This window comes from Elgaria multicarinata, chromosome 2, assembly GCF_023053635.1.
Source record: "Elgaria multicarinata webbii isolate HBS135686 ecotype San Diego chromosome 2, rElgMul1.1.pri, whole genome shotgun sequence".
Lineage (NCBI taxonomy): Eukaryota > Metazoa > Chordata > Lepidosauria > Squamata > Anguidae > Elgaria > Elgaria multicarinata.
The window spans coordinates 36,497,698-36,517,773 of record NC_086172.1 but is presented as its reverse complement, the minus strand read 5'-3'; the positions used below and the strand labels follow the sequence as shown (position 1 = coordinate 36,517,773).

General features: G+C 40.9%; 1 protein-coding gene and 1 pseudogene across 1 annotated transcript in view; both read left to right on the top strand.

Moving 5' to 3' along the window:
• The window catches only part of NUP35 (nucleoporin 35), a 408,778-nt gene that overhangs the window by 143,001 nt on the left and 245,701 nt on the right, over positions 1-20,076 (top strand). The window lies entirely within an intron of this gene.
• On the top strand, positions 4-7,011 carry LOC134393545 (speckle-type POZ protein-like; annotated as a pseudogene).

The following is a 20,076-nucleotide window of genomic DNA, read 5'->3' as shown; positions in this document are numbered from 1 at the left end:
GCGATGTCAAGGGTACCGAGTTCTCCTCCTCCGGCAGAGATGTCAAGTGGACCTGTTGCAGTGAGCTGGTGTTACACTCAAATTAAAGTGGTCAAATTTTCCTACATGTGGACCATCAACAATTTCAGCTTTTGCCGGGAGGAAATGGGCGAGGTCATCAAAAGTTCAACATTTTCTTCGGGAGCAAATGACAAATTGAAATGGTGTTTGCATGTGAGCCCAAAGGGCTTGGATGAAAAGAGTAAAGATTATCTTTCACTCTATCTGTTACTGGTCAGTTGTCTGAAGAGTGAAGTCCGAGCCAAATTCAAGTTCTCCATCCTGAATGCCAAAGGCGAAGAAACAAAAGCAATGGAGAGCCAGCGAGCCTATCGGTTTGTGCAAGGCAAAGACTGGGGATTCAAGAAGCTTATTAGAAGAGATTTTCTCTTGGATGAGGCCAATGGACTCCTTCCAGATGACAAGCTCACTCTCTTCTGTGAGGTCAGTGTAGTACAGGACTCTGTCAATATCTCCGGCCAAAACTCCATGAACTTGGTGAAAGTACCCGAATGCCGCTTGGCTGATGAGTTGGGAGGCCTCTGGGAAAACTCGCGCTTCACTGACTGCTGCCTGTGTGTGGCAGGCCAGGAGTTCCAGGCTCATGGGGGGCGGAGCTTGACGGCCATGAAAGGGTAAGATTTCTTGGGAGGCTCCCGGACGGGACATCCGAGAATTCAATTATCTCATTTAAAAAGGCATGGGTTTCTAATGAATATCAATGGAAATATTTATGACTTTCAACAGATGGTGATGATGTTTTTTTTGGAAAGCATAATCGGCATAAGGAGGGAGGAAATTAGCCCATTCTTCGGGCTTGTAAATCAGTTTGGCGGAGTGTTGAGACTGAAATCGAAAGTAAAGATATTATTGTTGGATCTCTTCCATCGCCTGCTGAGTTAATTACGGTGAAACATTACTCCTTATCTGAGAAGAATGAGTAATTGGCAATAAATTCACCCATCAGAAAGCATTGAGAGAGGAAAACTGTTTATATGCATGGAAAGAGAGACTGTGTTGATTGTTATTCAGGACATTAAGCAATAGATATAAGCTCCATGCCGAACATTATTTTTTTTTTTTAAAAAAGTTGAAAACGTTATCTGGCAGCGCCGAAAACGCCCCTCAAATTATACTCTTGCCCGTCTCGAAAAGGTGTGTACAGAAGAAGTTACACAAAGTAGTGAGAGCGAGAGAGAGAACGGGAGTGACAAGATGGCCGGGAAAGCTGGCAAGATGCCAGCCTCTATGGAGGAACTTAAGAGCCTGATATTGGATAGTAATGCAACTCTGATTAAAAAGATGGATGAACATTCAAAGAAAGCAGATAAGAGGCTGGAGGTGTAAGCTGACAAGATTGCTCAGAATGACAGAGCTATAAAGACATTAGAAGTTGAAGTAAAATTATTGGAGAAAAGGCAGGATGTCTTTGAAAAAAGCTGCAATGTAAAGTTCCAGGACCAAGAATTAAAGCTGATCCAATTACAAGATCAAGATCAAAGATCCAATCTATGAATTAAAACTTTATTGAAGAACCAGGAGAGGATTTGAGAAAAATAAATTTGAAGTGGTTTAAAGGTATGATGCCTGATCTGGAAATAAAAGACTGTGAGCTGGATAGGATTCATAGAGTGGGAGGAGCAAATTATAAAGGAGCAACTAAAGACATCCTATTGAAATTTGGCAGCTACTACAAAAAAGAGCAAGTTATGAAGAAATTGAGGTCTATGGCTATGATAAAATACAAAGGCAGAGCAGTGCAAATCTACAATGATCTGTGTCAGCAAACACTCCAATGGAGACGCAGCGTTAAGCAAATAACTGAAACGTTAACAAAGAATGCAATAAAGTATGCTTGGGGTTACCCTTTTTTAAAAAGATTTTCACATGGTGGGAGGCAGCACAGAGTAACCTCTTTGGATCAGGGCAAGGAGTTGCTGAAGAGTTTGGGTTTGTTCAAGGATGCAAGTCTGGAAGCTGCAGGTGGGAATGGAAGTGAAGCTGGGGCGTCTGGGATGTAATAAATTTGATAAATTGACTACGAGATAATAATACATAAAACTTGTTAAAATATAGAGGTCTTGCCGGTCAGGTGGAGCACTGCCTCCCCCCCTCCCTTAAGGGTAGATAATGGCCGGAGTGGTAGACTTACGGGGACTTGGGGGGTGGGAAGAGGTGGGGGGTGGGATGGGGAGGTGGGGAGGTTTGAATGGGTGGGGGGAGGGATTTGAAGGGGGTTTATGGGTTTTGTGTTTTTATATATGTGATTATGAGTTGCAGAACACATGGGATCGGAAGGAGTATCAAAGGGTTAAATATGGATAAGAAAATTAAAGTATCAACGCTTAATGTTAAAGGTCTGGGGGCAGTCGTGAAAAGGAGGAGAACTGAACAAATGTTAAATAGAGAAGGATCTGATATTATCATGCTGCAAGAAACACATCAGGGGTTTGATGGAGTAAATGAAATACGCACAAAATGGTCAGTTTATTATGAAAAGTCATTGGGGACATCAAAAAAAATGGAGTGGCTATTTTGATCTAAAAAAAAAGCGGATTTATATTAGAAAATATAAAAAAGGATGATAATGGTAGATATCTTATGATAAAGGGACAAACTGAAGGCAAAGCATATACATTAGTTAATGTTTATGCCCCCAATGAGAGACATAGAGAGTTTTATATGGAATTATTTAAAGAAATAGAAGAGTTTAAGGAGGGATATGTTATTTTAGCTGGGGATTTTAATATGGTAATGGATAATAGATTGGACAGGTCAAACCCCACTAATGCAGAAAAGAGAAATAATATTACTATATTGAATAAATTAGTAAAAGAAAAAGATTATGTGGATTGTTGGCGTTTACTTAGTGGGGCGAATCCTGGCTTTTCTTATTACTCGCCAGTTTATCATACATACTCTAGGATAGATTATATATTTGTTTCAAAAGAGTTTGCAACTAAGGTTTGTAAAATGGAAACGGGGGTAATAAAGGTAACAGATCATGCATTGCTAAGTTTAGAGTTTACAGTTAGAAAGAATTATAAAGAAGCGTTTAGGTGGAAATTAAATACAAAATTTTTGAAGTATAATAAAGTGGTAGAAAAAATGCAGAGGGAACTGTCAGAGACTTGGGAAATTAATGAGAAGGGAGGAATGACAAGGGCAGTTGTTTGGGATACCATGAAGGCGGTAGCAAGAGGGATTTGTATTAGAGAAATGTGTAATTTAAGGAGGCAACAGTTTGCAGAACAGGAAAAATTGGAGGTAGAGATTAAGAAATTGGAGAAAGATTATTGGCAATTTAAAAATAAACATAAATTAATAGAAATACAAGCAAAGAAAAAACAATAAGAGAATTTAAATTTAGAGGAAGTTCAGAAAAAAATAATCTATATGAAAAGGGAGTATTTTGAAAATAGTAATAGAAATTCTAGATTGCTAGCCAGGCTCACACAAAAGGAAAAAGCTAGGAATGGGATAGGAATATTGAAAGATAAACAAGGGAATTATTGTCACATAATGAAGGGTAAAATAAAAAAATTTCAAGAATTTTATCAAGAATTATATAAGGGAAAGGATATTAAAAAAAAGAAGTTGGAAGCTTATATAGAAAAGTATATAAGGAAGGGACTAAAATAGAACATAAAGAGTTAATGGAAAAGGTAATAACTCAAAGAGAAATTGAAGAAGTAATTGAGAATTTGAAAATGGGTAAATCACCTGGGGTAGATGGTTTAGGACCGGAATATTATAAGGTTTTTAAAAACCTTCTTAGTACCGAAATTATTGAAGCTGTACAACTCCATATTGGAAGGAGAGAAGACACCAGAATCATGGGAACATTCATTAATAATTTTAATTCCAAAACCAGATAAAGATTTGACTGTCCCTGATTCATATAGACCTATTTCATTAATAAATCAAGATGCTAAAAATGTTTCAACTATTTTAGCAAGGCGGTTGAATAAATTTATAGCTGAATATATAGGGGAAGATCAATGTGGATTTGTAGCAGGTAGACAAATGCATAACTTAGTGGGAAGAGTTTTAAATGCAATACAGGTGATAGAAAAGTCTAAGATTAAAGCGGGAAGCTTGGCATTGGATATTTTTAAGGCTTTCGATTGTGTGAGCTGGCAAGCTTTAAAGATGGTTTTAAATAAAATGGGATTTGGAAATAAATTTAAAGCTATAATAGAACAGTTGTACTCTCAAAATACAGCCGTAGTGGTAGTGAATGATGGAGTTACGGATAAGATACGACTAGCCAGAGGGACAAGACAAGGATGTCCACTTTCGCCGGTCCTGTTTGTAATGGTTATGGAATTATTGGTGAATGCAATAAGAGATGATGGGGAGATAGAAGAAATAGGTGGTATTAAAAAAATAAAACTGCACATGTTTGCAGATGATACCTTGCTAACTATTAAAAATCCAATAGGAAAGATGGGAAGAATTAAACAGAAACTGAGAGAATTTGAGGAAATTACTGGGTTAAGAATAAACTGGTCCAAATCAGAGATGATGTTATTCAATTATACTAAAAAGGAAGAGAAGGATTGGGAAGAAAAGGGAAGAGAAATGAGAGTTAAGGAACAGATTAGATATTTGGGAATTAAAATTACACAAAATTTAGAGAGTTTAGAGAAAGAGAATTTAAATAGTTTAAAAAAAGAGATTTTGGTAAAATTGGAAAAATATAAAAGATTAAATTTATCCTGGTTTGGAAGAATAGCATTAATAAAAATGAAGATTTTAGCAAAGATTAATTTTGTGTTTAGGATGTTACCAATAAAAATTTCAGAATCAGAGATAAAAAGTTGGCAAAATATCATAAACAATTATTGTAATGGAGATAAGAGAGCGAGGGTAAATAAGAATAAATGGCATTTAAGTCAAAAAAAGGGAGGATTGGGTCTCCCAAATATTAAACTATATTACGTAGCTAATAGGTTAAGACATATTGTGGAGGCAATTATAGGAATAGGAGAATTAGATTGGATGGATGATAAAACTACAAGTAATATAGAGATTAATTTGGAAAATGTATTTTTTAGGGAAGAGAAAAAAAATGGGTGGAAAGTATAGGTAACCTGCTCTTGAGGTTTCACTGGGAAATTTGGAGTAAATATAAAGGGGAGTTGCTCCCGAGCAACTCACCTCTATCACCGGTAATAATGCTAAAGAATTTCCCGGAGGAATTAAAGAGTAGATTAAGTAAAGTTTTAATAGAAAAAAATAAAATGAAATTAGGGAAATGGTTAAGAGAAATGAATACGAGAGAGGATTTGGAAGAGGTTTTAAAAGATAAAAAATTAACTTGGTTAAATTATTGGCAATTAGAACAGTGGACTAAAAAGTGGGTAAGAGAAAATGGAGATTGTAGAGAATTGACGAAGTTTGAGGAATTAATAGTTAAGAAAGAAAGTGATAAGGGTAAAAGAACAACATCAAAAGGGTTAATGAGTGAAATATATAGAATATTGGTGGAGAAAGGGTTGATGGATAGTTCAGGTAAAATGGTCTGGGAGACAGACTTGAATGTACAAATAGGACAACAGAGCTAGGAGGGACTATGGAAACAAAGAGCGTTGAGAAATATGTCAGTAAGAATAAAGGAGAATTACTTTAAAATTATATGGAGGTGGTACCTAACCCCGGTTAGATTAAATAAGATAAATAATCAGCACTCAGCAAATTGTTGGAGAGGATGTGGGGGAAAAGGAACATATTTACATATGTGGTGGGAATGCAAATATGTACAAAAATTGTGGAAGATGGTGTTTTTGGAGATTGAAGAAATTGTGGGAATGAAGATAGAACGAAAACCAAAAGTTGCATTACTGTCACTATTTGAAGATTTAAAATGTAAAAAAGAAATTAAGGAATTGATAACGAATTTGCTGACTGCAGCAAGATTGATTGTAGCTAGGAACTGGAAGATTCAAGGAGATTATTGTATTGAAGAATGGTACAAAGAAGTATGGGATATAGCTATTAATGATAAATTGACTTGTAATATTAAATTGAGAAGAGGTATAGCTAAAACAAATGATTTTGAAGGAATTTGGAAACAGTTCCTAATATTTGTGTTTTTTAAGGGAAGTGGGAAACCACCAGCAGAAGAAAGTATGAGATTTTGGAATCAGGAATGAGATCCCGAGGGGTGGGGGTGCACTTATATGTTAAGTTTGATTATGTTATATAGATACGATATTAATGTTAATCAACATTTATGTAGTATGTTGGTTTTTTTTCTTAATTGTAATGGTGTATGTTTAAGTATTGTAGAAAATAAAAAATTTATATATATATATATATATATAAAAAAGGAGTTCAAGGCTCACAAAGCCATATTAGCAGCACGGTCTCCGGTTTTCAGCGCTATGTTTGAACATGAGATGGAAGAGAGTAAAAAGAATTGAGTCGAAATCAACGACGTGGAGCCTGAAGTTTTTAAAGAAATGATGTGTTTCATTTACACGGGGAAGGTTACACGCCTAACCTTGACAATATGGCTGACGATTTGCTTGCAGCTGCTGACAAGTATGCTCTGGAACACTTGAAGGTGATGTGCGAGGATGCTCTGTGCAGCAACCTGTCTGTAGAAAACGCAGCAGAGATCCTAATCTTGGCTGATCTACACAGCGCTGATCAACTAAAAACTCAGGCAGTCGACTTCATAAACTACCATGCTTCTGACGTCATGGAGACTTCAGGCTGGAAGTCGATGGTCGTCTCTCACCCTCATTTGGTGGCCGAGGCGTATCGTTCGTTGGCCTCTGCGCAGTGCCCATTTCTGGGACCTCCACGCAAGCGGCGGAAGCAGTCCTAAGGCTAGACCCCCATCGCACAACCCGGTGTGTGTGTGTATATTTTTTTTTAAAGGAAGTAGCGACGGAAACAGTTGCTTCTCCGACCTTGACCACCAGGTAGACAATGCAACCTGTGGAGCTTTTTACTCTGTTGTAGGGGGGGCGGAGGTGGGGGAAGAAAGACTGCTTTGGGACATGCAGACCTTTATTCCTCATATTGAGGCAGTAGCTAAATCCTGTCATTTTTTCCTGTATAATATTGCCAGGATTCGATCATTTTTGTCTGTCTCTTCTGCCAAGACTCTTGTTCATGCATTGGTTATTTCTCGGTTGGACTACTGCAACCTTCTTCTCACTGGCCTTCCTTCTTCTCACATCATTTCGTTGCTTTCTGTTCACCACTCTGCTGCTAAGATCATCTTCTTGGCTCGCCGCTCTGACCATGTTACTCCACTTCTGAAATCTCTTCATTGGCTTCCAATCCACTTCAGAATCCAATATAAACTTCTCCTGTTGACCTTCAAAGCTTTTCACGGTCTAGCTCCTTCCTATCTCTCCTCTCTCATCTCACACTATTGCCCCGCTCGTGCTCTTCGCTCCTCTGATGCCATGTATCTCGCCTGCCCAAGGGTCTCTACTTCCCTTGCTCGGCTTCGTCCATTTTCTTCTGCTGCCCCTTACGCCTGGAACGCTCTTCCAGAACATTTGAGAACTACAAGTTCAATCGCAGCTTTTAAAGCTCAGCTAAAAACTTTTCTTTTTCCTAAAGCTTTTAAAACTTGATTTTGTTCTGACTTTTATACTGTTAGTTTTACTCTACCCTGTGCCTGTTTGGTGCATTCTATTCCCCTTATTGTTTTATTATGATTTTATTAGAATGTAAGCCTATGTGGCAGGGTCTTGCTATTTTATTGTTTTACTCTGTACAGCACCATGTACATTGATGGCGCTATATAAATAAATAAATAAATAAATAATAATAATAATAATAATTTGCGCCCCGTCTGCAGCTGTGGCAGCGGCGCTGCGGCTTATTTTTTTAATCAAACAGATCCGCTTTGCGCACCAACGGAGGACCGGAAAAGTGGCTGGCGAGCTGTTGGGTGTGTGTGTGGTGGATGTGTGGGATATGTGCAGCTCGATACCTCTGTGTGGGTCACTTTTTGGGAAGGCGGGCATCCAACTGTAATGGGAAGTTGGTGACCTGACACGGAGGGCGGGGGGCAGCCACAGGTACCGTCCTCATGCCGGTGGTTTAGGCTGCGCGGATGATGTAAAGGCGAGCGGGGAATGACGGGCACAGTAGAGGCACACAGGGCTGTGTGCCTATTGGTGTGGGTACGCGGCAGCTGGCTGTAAGGGGGCAACAAGCGAGGGTGGGCGGCCATTTTCCAGCAGCCACACGGTGGCAGGCGAAAGGTCAGGGAAGCATCAGCCCAGGGGTGGGCATGTGCCCTGGGGCCCCTTTGCACTGTGTCAATACACTCCCCTATCCTTCCGACTGCATTTGCTGGGGGGGGGGGGAGTGACGGTGGCAGGCTGCTGACGCCGGTTTCGCACCTCCGCTGGTGCGGAAACTAACGAGCCCCCGCTTCTTTCTGCTAACGATGCCAATGAGCAGGGTTTGCCCTTCGGGGTAGACTCAGGAAGACTAGACGTCGTGCAGTTTGAATGCATTTTATTGAACACATGTGGTGCGAAGGACATTGGGATGGGGGGGGAAGGGCACAGGGCCGGTCATCGCCGGCAAAACTCAGGGGCGTGATGGGAGATGTAGGCGCAGAGTGCCCATGCAGACGGCTGTCCTCGGATCACAGTACGCCTGTCATCACCCCCGAAAGCAAATGACAGCATCCCAGCCTTGTCAGTGTTGCCGCACAACAATGCCACTCGTTCCCATCCTCCTGCCACCGCTGGCCACGCCCCCTGTGGGTCATCCCCAATCCCAACTGGCTCCCCTGTGCCCAGCCTGAGGGGGCGGGGCGGCATGGAACAACAGCAGCAGCGCCACTTCAGCCACCGCCGCCGCCTCTCTACGCGGATTGCGCTTTTTCGCACTTGCGCAAATCGTGCGGCGGGCGAACCCCCCCCCAAAATCAGGCCGGTGTGGCTGCGCATGCCGTGCTCGACCCGACAGCACCATAACCGGAGCAAACTCCCGCAACCACCCCCCTCCAACACCGGGATAATCCACACAAGGTGTGGACCATGAGGCATCACACCTAAACAGGAAAATCCGGTTTCACCCCTCCTCAAGCACGGAACACCCGGTAGGTCTAGCAAGCCCCCCCCCCCACGGCTTTTTTTGTTAGTTTAAAGCTATCAGATCCTGGATTCCAAAGATGCAAGTCTGTGCATTAACTTGAACTAAGCCTGTTGAACTTAGGGCTCCATCACACCTCTTCCCCCCCGTCTGGTTTACCTTTGAGTTTTTTTTACCTCAGTTTCATAAGTGCGTCAAGGGCTCCATCACACAAGCCAACTTTCATGTGGGTTTTCGTTGTTTGCTCTTCCACTCCACCCCGCCCCTTCTCTACCCTCCTCCAGTTCATTGGTTGTGGTACTCTGATGAGCGTGGGCTCTCCCCCACCCTCACTCTGGCTTTGTTACCTAGCTATTACCGATTTAAGGTTTCATCTGGGCTCTGTTTCTGTGGGCAATGGGTGGGGGGAGCACTAAAAAGTCCATTCAACTGACTAACAGGTCCTTACGAGATGTGCTGGAGGAGGAGAACAGCCCTACTCTCCCCTTTCATCAGCAAGACTCCATTACCACATGGCCCTAACAAAGGAAAAAATGAGAGGGGAAAATAATCCAGACTTTCCCTGTACCAAAATAAAATGCAGTGGGGGTGGGAAGGGGTGAGATGAGTGTAGGACAGAGATGATGTCATGTAAGGACCACGCTGCAAAACCACATAGCAGGCATGGCGAGTGTGCGATAAATCGCTGGTGTGATGGAGCTTATAGTGTGAGTTACTTCCAAGGAGAACTCTCCCATTTTTGCTGATTCAAATTCACCCTCTCCTCAATCTACTTTAATTGCAGCCTTCCCAGTTAGCATCATTCACATGCCATTCCGCAGGGTGCCCAAAACCTTAAAAATGGCTTTTTGACCGGCAGAAGAGGTTACAGTGGGAAGGGGTAGCAGGAAAGCCCCACTGCATCAGGGAAAGCCATGTTCCTTTTGATGCCCCATTATTCTCGGATATGCTTGGGGAGATTCATTGTGCTGCTTTTTCAATGCGCAGAGATACAGCAGTTTTATTGTTGCTGACAAGACAATAAATTCTCCCTCTGTGTAATATTTAAGCAAAAAAGAAAAAATACACAATTTTTCCCTACTAGTATCTTTCAGATTACTTTGCAAACTTCAATAAAGTACAACACCAAATCCGCAGTATCTTGTATCAATTCATGGTAATGGGCTTGTTCTTGTTATCTGCTGTGGTGGTTGAGTGGAATGGAAACTTCTGCAGCCTGCTTCTGATAATGACTCCTCTTCTTATTAGCTTTGCTAAGGCCCTCGTAATATCCAACCCAGTTTCAAGCGAGTATAAAATCTTGCAATTCACAAGTTTATATTTTGCATTTTATCTACTCCATGAGTCTGTCGGCTATATTAAAATGATGCTATATTATGTATGGGGAATAGCTTTTCTATCATCTCCAAATAGAGCATCTTATTGCACCTTATTAAAAAAAGAAGAAGATACAAGTGCATTTTCTGCCGGCAACCATGACTTACGATAATAACTGTTATCAATATGCAATTACCTTTGTTACCCTGGAACATATTGATATTCATTTATTTAAAGATAATGTAACACATTTGTATTCATTGAGGTAATCTGTTGATATGATTAAATGTGAATGGCCGTCTTATACTTGAGCAGTAAAATGAAAAATTGCCATCAGATCTTCAGTGTAACTAAAAATAGGTCACATTAAGTAACGGAAAATTACATTATATTTTATTTAAGGCCCAAAACAATACTTGTGAAAAAACCAAAATGAACAATATAGATGATTACTAATTTGGAACTTTTTTTTTTTTTAAATGAAAGAACTCAGCAAGGTTAATCTTGGGTATCTGCTTGGTAGCATAGAAAGTTAGATGGTGGATACTTGTAAGTGAGATTCAGAGGTTAGATGGAATGTCAGAATGCAATAATCCCACAAAACTGAAAGACTGAACAAAATAGTGTAAATATTTGGTTGTATTTCCATAGCAAGGGACAACTTCCACTTCAGCATGCATAAAGAGCCACAACAAAAGGACAAGGAAAATACTTTGCATCTTATTCTGTTCTATAAAATGATATAATTTGACCACTTTGGAGAAATACTTAAGCTTGAAGTGCTATTCTTCCATTCCTTCATTTTTGTTAAAGTCTGACAAAACAATCCCCTCATTAGAGTATGAATATGAAATAACACTGAGTGCTTGCTACCTTTTCTAACTAACCCTTAAATTTGCTATTTTAAATCACTATCCCATTGTTTTTATGAAAGTCTTTGACAAAACAATACCTCATTTTCACATTACCTTATCTGAGCATGAATGCAAAATAAGGAATGTTTAATGTTAGGTACATTTTAACCCCTAAATTTGTTACTTTAAATCACCACTTCACAGTACATGGAACCTGAATGAGCAAAGAGAGAAGGAACTACTGTCCTTGAGTTTATCAAATCCCAACTCTAGGTCAACTGAAGCCAGAATGTATTGAAATAGTTATTCTTAAAACCAGATGTGTAAATTGAAACTAATCTCACAATCATGTTTCTCTACCTTAATTAAAAAATTAACATTTAAACTTGATTGCCATTTTGTAATAAGAAAACAAAAGGAACTCAATGAGATCTAAAACAACCATTGCCACACTTACGTCATAGCAAGTACTCATTGTCTAAGATTTTCTCTGGGTAGCACTTGAGTAAATTCAGTGTTCCCAGAGGCATTTAGAATGTGTAAAAATGTTCATTAATAAGGTATGCTAGTTTCTTAATCCATGCCTCTACAGTAGGCAGGTAGTTTTCTTCACTTCCAGTATTTTTGCAAGCAAGATGTGGGTGGTAGTTAATTAATTCTCAACCAGATTCCTATGCTTCCCCCCCCCCAACAGTGTTCTTAAGTAGAGCAGAAGAATTACTATGGATCTTAACGAGATTTCATACCCAATAATCTCTTCTACATTTTACTAATGTCTTTCCAAAAGAGTTCTGCATATTTATACTAACCCCAAATATGTATGAAATCAGCCTCCGTATGGTTACCTTCCCAGAAGCTGTACTGGCACCATTTAAAAAATAAATAAATCTGAAATGGGGCATGATAGCATTAGTACAAATGCTGTTAAAATGTTCTCTCAAGCTGGTATCTATACCAACTAAAGTATCGAGGCTAGATCTACAGCAAGTATGATATGACACTTTGAAAATGGTTTGAAAACTGTATATGGAGTGTGTCCTGGGCCCTAACAGTTGTCACTACTGTTATAAACTATTTTAAAGCAGTAGTGTAGATCCTGCCTAGGTGTCAAATTGGTATTATGGGTTAGTCTTGCATCTACAGGTAGTACCTAATCTTAGTCCTACATAGACTCATTGAACTGAATGGGAGTTAAGTTTGTAATGACTAACGTAAGCCTCATGCATTTCAGTGGATCAACTCTCTGTAGGACTAACCCTGGATACTACCCATTATTACTCTGAGTGTGAAAATGGCAAGACGTTTTCCCCAATTGGATTCACATTTCAGCTTGTCATATTTCTCCATATTAAATCGTCATGTTCCTCCACATGAATTGCTTTGAATTGTTACAGTCAGATCTCAGCTTTCCCAAAGCAGGGTTTGGAAATATCAAAGCAACTGTTGTTCTCTTTTCTAATTCTCCATTTAATTCTGCATCTTCTGATTAGTTGGCAAAGGATGCCATAGTGAAGCAAAGCATTGCCATTAAACTGAGGGGGTGATCTACTCCAGCCTTTGCCAATCTGGTGACCTCCAGATGTACTGGACTACATCCTGGCTGGGTATGATGGGAGTTGTAGTGTCTTGCCACTTTCTTCCCTCTCCACTCCCAAGCATGCTGTCCCATAGGTGAGATGCTCCCCTTTCTGATGTGTCCCACCTGTGGCATTGCCCTGTGTAGGGGACAGAATGGATCCTGTCCCATACTTCACTTTCAATAAAGTGTTGGCATTCAACCTCCATTCATTTAATGAACTGTGTCCCAGTGGACAAGCGAAAATATGAGGACTTAAAGTAAGCTATTTAGAAAATATAGTGCATGACACAGTCAAAAATAAGCACGCCCAGTTTCCATTAATTCCAACAAGAGATTTAAGCCCCCAGTTAACTATCCCAGTGAAATTCATAAGGCTTAAAGGTACTTACATTAGGCAGGATTATGCCCATGATGATTTGAAATAACCTTTTCTTAAAGATTAAGAAAAACTTTCAAAATGTATTATACAGAATACTGAAATTAAACAGAGGCCAACGCCCAGACAGATTTTGTACAACAAATATTATGTACTGTGTTTCCTTTAAATTGTCGTCCTTATTTTTCATCAGTGTAAAACCATTGACATTTCTAATGGTGCTCCCCATGCACTGTAAATACATGAGCGTAATGAATTCCAATTTTCTTAAGTGCTGCTTTATGGCAAACAATAAAACGTAAGAGCCCAAATATCTGCATTCTCAGTGCTGCCCTTTGTGTATTCTTTAAATCAGAAACAAAGTTGTAACTCCATAAAAATATCTAGGAACATCAAAATGTTAAGAAGAAATGTTAGGTTTCACAAGAGATCATAGAACTGTACTGTGGAAGGAATCTGAGTACCATATAATAATGCCACTGCATCCTTTAGGACAAAGTGAGGAACCTGTTGCCCTACAGACATTGTTGGACTACAATATCCATCATCCCTGACCACAGACCATGCTGGCTGGGGCTGACGGGAGTTGGAGACCAGCAACTTCTGGATGGACACAAGTTCCTCAGCCTTGCACATTAGGAGATTATCTCATAGCTTCCAGAAGAGACCAAGTTTACTTCTTCACAAAGACTTGATAATCTTTTTGACAGTTGCATGTTGCTTAGAAGTTGCGCAACACTGAAATGACTTTTCATATTGGCTCTTTAAGGAGATGGTGCACTTGTGCATGGGATGTGGCATTTAAAAGGAAAAACAGACACATAAATCAATGTGGTCAAGGCATGTAACCAAACCTGATGTCTTCTATGTAGCATGCTACTCTTTATCTCCCTTGTGAATGTTGACCCCATATTTCTAGACCACCACAACTTCAGATGCCGTTCTGGGCAGGATAAAAAGCCCTTGGACGTTGTAACTGTGAAAATTTTACTTGTAAATAGTGATATACTGGTAAATTTTGACATGCAGGTGCTCATTGTGACAGTCTGCACAGCCATGCCTCCAGGGGAATTAAAAAATGTAGGCAGCTATGTTGATCCATATCAACATAGGTTCTAGCAGTTTTCATCTCCACTAGGAACAGGTCTTTTCTAAAGCGAATTGTCCATTCAAGACCAAGCCACCCCCCAAATACTTTGGCATTACAAGAGGGAAAATATATTGTGGCTGGGAAAATTCATTCCCACCCTGCCAGCTGCTGTGAGGATTGTACCTAAGCTCAGAGGGAATAGGGAAGTCTGAGGGGAGGGGTGGCAGATAACATCAGGGTCCCTGCTTATTAAAAAAGTTGCAGGTGCTGCTTCCCTGTGAATCCCTAGCTCCACATCACTATTTGTGCACTCCGTAGTATCTTGTTTTTCTTCTTCTCCTTCTTCTTCTTCTGTTAAAAAACTTTAATCAAGACATATTACAACTTTGCCATGCCAGAGATGTCTGTGGTACTTCAAATACCCAGATGGCTGGAGAAAAAGGAAGAAGATGCCAAATAAGTTCTAGGGCTATTTTCTATTGACATGGGAATATGCACGTTTTCAAGGTGCCTAGAACCCTTCATTGGTTAAACTGGAAAGATAGTCAGAAGAAGCAAGTTAGTTACTTGTGCAAATATTTTATTGCTTTTGCTGACTGAAGAGAAAGCTTTTATCAAAAGAATAAAACCTGAGCTGAGATGTAAAGAATCCACACAGTCATGCAGTCCTCCAGTCTTCTCCCAACCTGGCACCCTCCAGACATTTTGGACCAACTCCCATCAGCCCTAGCTAACATGGTTAATGGTCATGGATGCTGGGAGCTGTAGTCCAAAACATCTGGAGGGCACCAGGTTGGGGGAGGCTGCAGTAGTGAAGGCCTTCCATAAATGCATGGAAGAGGGGTTTAATGATTGCCTCCCTCCACACCCATCTTCATCCCAGCACTGTATTGTGCTTCTCTCCAAAGTGTCCTGAATCCTTTCAGTAGGAAGAGGGATGGGGTATAGAGAAGCCCTCGTGCATGTGTGGAACTCCACATGTGGCTTTGGACCCCAGCCACAGTGTTTACAATAAAGAACGGAATACTTAAAAAACACACATATCACAGCAGTAGATCAGCAGCTGGTTACAGGCAGATGTAATGACCGAGGAATGCATTCAAAACGATGTCCTTTGAATTCAGCAAGTGAGCAACCTTAATTTGCTGGCACTTCTTTTTAACACCATGAACAGATGTTTTGTTTTGTCTCATGAGAGGTTTGACAAGGATTGGTCATCTTTACGACACTCATTTGTTCAAGAGATTGTCCATCTGCAGGCAGGGAGCTGCTTATTGTGATTTAAATACAGCCACACTGCTTAGTATTGTTACGGGTGGGCGGCCGTTCCTTTGTAAAACAGATCCCTTGTTTATAGCCCAGAATTATCAGTTGATGTTGTTTCTTCTGCAGCATGTAATTGTTAGGAGATGGCTTGGAGATAGTTGGCCATTATTGTGTTTGTTTTGAATGGAGAAGCCATCAGAGCTCAGGAAAGATGGTTGACACACCCAACCCTGGTTCCCACATTTTTCAGGGCCGTTGGGCAGGGTCCTCTCAGTGTGCCCTTCTCTGAGGGGGTTCACCTCTTCTTTGCCATGTTACCAATTGACTGTTGGCTTGTCCTCTCCCTTTGGGCCTAATCCGTACAATCGCCCAGAGGAGAGTGCAAGGCACGTGGAGGATGCTGGTCCATCTCCTCACCCTTTCCCCTCTTTGCATGCTTAGAGAAGCCAGGCAAATCAGCAGTAACACAAAATGGAGGATAAGGTGACCATATGAAAAGGAGGACAGGGCTCCTGTATCTTTAGCAGTTGGAGAGAAAAGGGAATTTCAGCAGGTGTCATTTGTATGCATGCAGAACAGATACAAAAGCAGGAAGGGATCCTGCAGCTTTAACCGTTGTGATGGAGGGAATTTCACCAGGTGCTGCATGCATACAAATGACACCTTCTGAAATCCCTTTTCTACACAACTGTTAAAGATACAGGAGCCCTGTTTTCCTTTCTATATGGTCACCCTTATTAACAGGGCCAAGAAGATCCAAGAGTTGGCAGTAGGTCCCTCGCTGTGGGTTATGCTTTGGCAGGTTTCTGATGATACCAACCTCACATGCTGGCCCTGGACACATCCCATCCCCTCCTGTACAGGGCAGGGAGAACTTCTTACCATTTGTGGAAGCGGGCAGCACACAGCTGTATTATTTAGCCACGTCTCTTTTCTAAATGAGTTCAATTGTGATTTCATGAAATACTTGGTTTCACTGGAGCTTTGTATTAAGACTGAAAATATGCACTGGGTATGTACAGTCCTCACAGCGCAATGAGAAATGTTAAGGGACAACCCTATTGTTAATAGTTGGGGTGGGGAAGCTCTAAAAAATTGAAATTCTTTCTTCAATGGCTTGTCTAGGAAAGGACCCATTGTGCAAAAGAAGATCTCTTCCCCAAAACTAAAATGTCTTCTTCTTCTATGGATAAGCAGATTCAAAATGGGGTGATTTTCAGCAGAAAAGTGGCAGGGGCCGAGGAAGCTTTGATACAGAAGAAGAAGAGGTGCTTAACCATTCCTCGATTTGCTTCTTTTCCACTGGAACTTCCCTATTTATTGCTTATTTTATTTGTTAAATTTATATCTTGCCTTTCTATCAAATGGTGTTCAAGGCAGCAAATACCACAAGAAGGAAGGGAAAGGAACCTCTCGTGCAAGCACTGAGTCATTACTGGCTCTTGGAGGGACGCCAGCTTTCGCTGACGTTTTCTTGGCAGGCCTTATAGCGGGGTGGTTTGCCGTTGCCTTCCCCGGCCGTTATTACCTTTCCCCCAGCTAACTGGGTACTCATATTACCGACCTCGGGAGGATGGAAGGCTGAGTCGACCCGAGCCGGCTGCCTGAAACCAGCTTCCGCTGGGATCAAACTCAGTCCGTGGGGAGAGTTTCAGCTGCAGAAACTGCTGCTTTACCGCTCTGCGCCACATGAGCAATAAATCAGAAAATACCCCCCCCCAAAAAACCCAACAAACAAAAACAAAGGAAATAAAACCTCAAGAAAAACAACCAGTTAGAATGAATCACAGCGTATTTACAGATCAGCTTATGGGCCAAGGGCCTGTCTAAATAAAATATATTTACTTGCTGGAAGGATTTTGACAGAGGTGGGACTTCCTGGGCCTTTCTTAGCAAGAAGTTCCAGACCCTTTGAACAGCCACTGAGAAGGCCCTTGTCTTGAGTTCCTGCCAAATGTGCTTCAGATGTTGGTAGGACAGAAAGAAGGGCCTCCCCTGAGGATCATAAAGCCCAGGCAGGCTCATTTGGGAGAAGGTAGTCCTTCAGATAACCTGGTCCAAGTCATGTACACCTTTGTAGATCATCACCAGCACTTTGAATTCTGCCCTGAAATGGGCCGGTAGCCAGTGAAGTTGTTGTAACATGAGATCACATGCTCCCTAGCTATAAAAAGTCAATAGATTGGTTGCAGCATTCTGAACCGGATGAAGTTACCAAAGGCAGCCCTACGTAGAGCATAATACAGTAGTCCAAGTAAGATGTAACCCTGATTCATGGGGTTTAAGATATGTGTTTGCATGGGTAAGTGATGAGTGGGAGAAAGGTTAAGTACCCCCTTCCTCCTCTGCTAAAAAAATGCCTCCTTCTGAAGCCCCTTTTTCTCTGGAAGAACCAGGCTTTAGAGTTAAGACATTTGTTTTCATGTAATGGGCAGTTAGACCTGGATTTTATCAGAAGAGTGTATTAATAATGTGACACAATGAAACTTTACATCATATAATGCAATTTTCTTCTGGTGGAAAATTCCAGATGCATTACTTTGAGGGTTGGGTGAGAATTAAAGCATTTTAAACTCTCGTATACATGACTGTATTTCTTATTGGTCTTTCTTTTGTGGCATTCAGCAGATATGCTGTGAAGGTCAGGTGTTAATTGTATTTTCATGTCAATGAAGGCTTAAAACACAAAAGGCTAGGCAAATTAAGGTAAGGGTTAATTCGGAGGTGCATTTTATTTTGTCAAAGAGGGGCAAGTAAGCGAAAGTGTTCTTACTCATACAAATGAGAAGCAGGAAAATTATTTCCCTTGTATACTGTTATTTTAGGGTGGGGATTAAATATCAGGAAAACCTGATAATACTGAGTGAAGCTTTTAACAGTTTGGTAGTGTGGGGACAAATCAAGACCAAGGAAATCCATGGCTCTTTAAATGTGAATAAAGGAGCCATGATACAGAATTATGCATGGTGTGTGGAAACTGGATAGGGAAACATTTTTCTCCCTCTCTCATAATACTAGAACCCAGGGTTGCTCCATGAAGCTGATTGGTAGGAGGTTCAGGACAGATAAAAGGAAGGACTTTTTCATACAGCACATAGTTAAACTATAGAATTCGCTACCACAAGATGTGGTGATGGCCACCAATTTGGATGGCATTAAAAGGGGATTGGACAAATTCATGAAGGATAATTCTACCAATCGCTACTTGTTCTGATGACTATGTGCTACTTCCAGTACCCAAGCCAGTATGCCTATGTATACCAGTTGCTGGGCAACATGGGTGGGAGGGTCCTATGGCACTCATGCCTTGCTTGTAGGCTTCCCATGGGCAGCTGGTTGGCCACTGTGTGAACAGAATGTTGGACTAGATGGACCCTTGGTCTGATCCACCATTGCTATTCTTATAGTCTTATTCTATGACGACTGCACTTGCTCAGTCCTCATTTGACTGTTTTGAGGGTTCCTCCCCCACTTATTTCCTCCCTAAAAATGAGTACTTATGCTAAACTCTGGGCTCTCCCACACCTACCACTATCTCCCTCTTGCGTGGGGGTGGTGCCATTTTGCCTATGTAAACACCAGCACTCACATCTGAACATCAAAAACAGGGGGAATGATAAAACCCTATTCACTTTATTTGTAGGCTAACAAGTAAGCTGTTTGCTGCAGGAATAAGATTGGATAGAAGCTGAAAGGAACTAGAAAGTCTGTAACAGTAAATTGAACCCTAGAGTGGTCAGAGTATTACATATTTTAAGTTACATAGAGTTCCAAGTGACAAAATATTCATTTGAACAGTACAGGTAAATTAACCTAGTTATTATGGGCACCAAAATGTTCTACGTTCCATCCTAGATTTGCTTCGATCCCCTGGACTCCACTCATTAACTCAGGAGAGTGTGCCAGGTTTTCCCCCTCTGGTTCAACTGTGGGCAAACTCTGGCTTTACTACTTGGTCTCGTTGGCAGGGGGCATATTTTAAAAGCAAAATTTGGCACCCCTACTTAAATTACGGGGAGACGGGCACTCTCAGAAGAGAGAAAAAGAGTTAAAAGTCAGAAAGATTTGGTGGAAGGATAAGCAAAACCAGAAGCATACAATACCAGTATAGTATTAAGATAATCTCCCTACTGCTTACGTATCCTGGACTGTCTAATAAGGGTAGAAATTCACTGTATCAGGCAATTGGGATGCACTGTGCAATATCGCCCTTAGACAGAATTTCAGCGCTACTGAGTTTGGCTGAGTTAGCTATGAGCAACCATCTTCTAGAGTCCTTTTGAGGCCTGGGGTTCCAGATCAACAAGTCCCAGATTATGAATGACTAGTTTTGCTTGTGGAATCTCTATTACCGAAAATGGAAAAGAGAAACATAGCTTGACTGTTGACTTTGACGTTGAGTTTGCCATTCCAGCATTTCAGAAAAAGCAAAACTGGAAGAATTTTTCCATTGGTGAAATCAAAAGTAGACTTG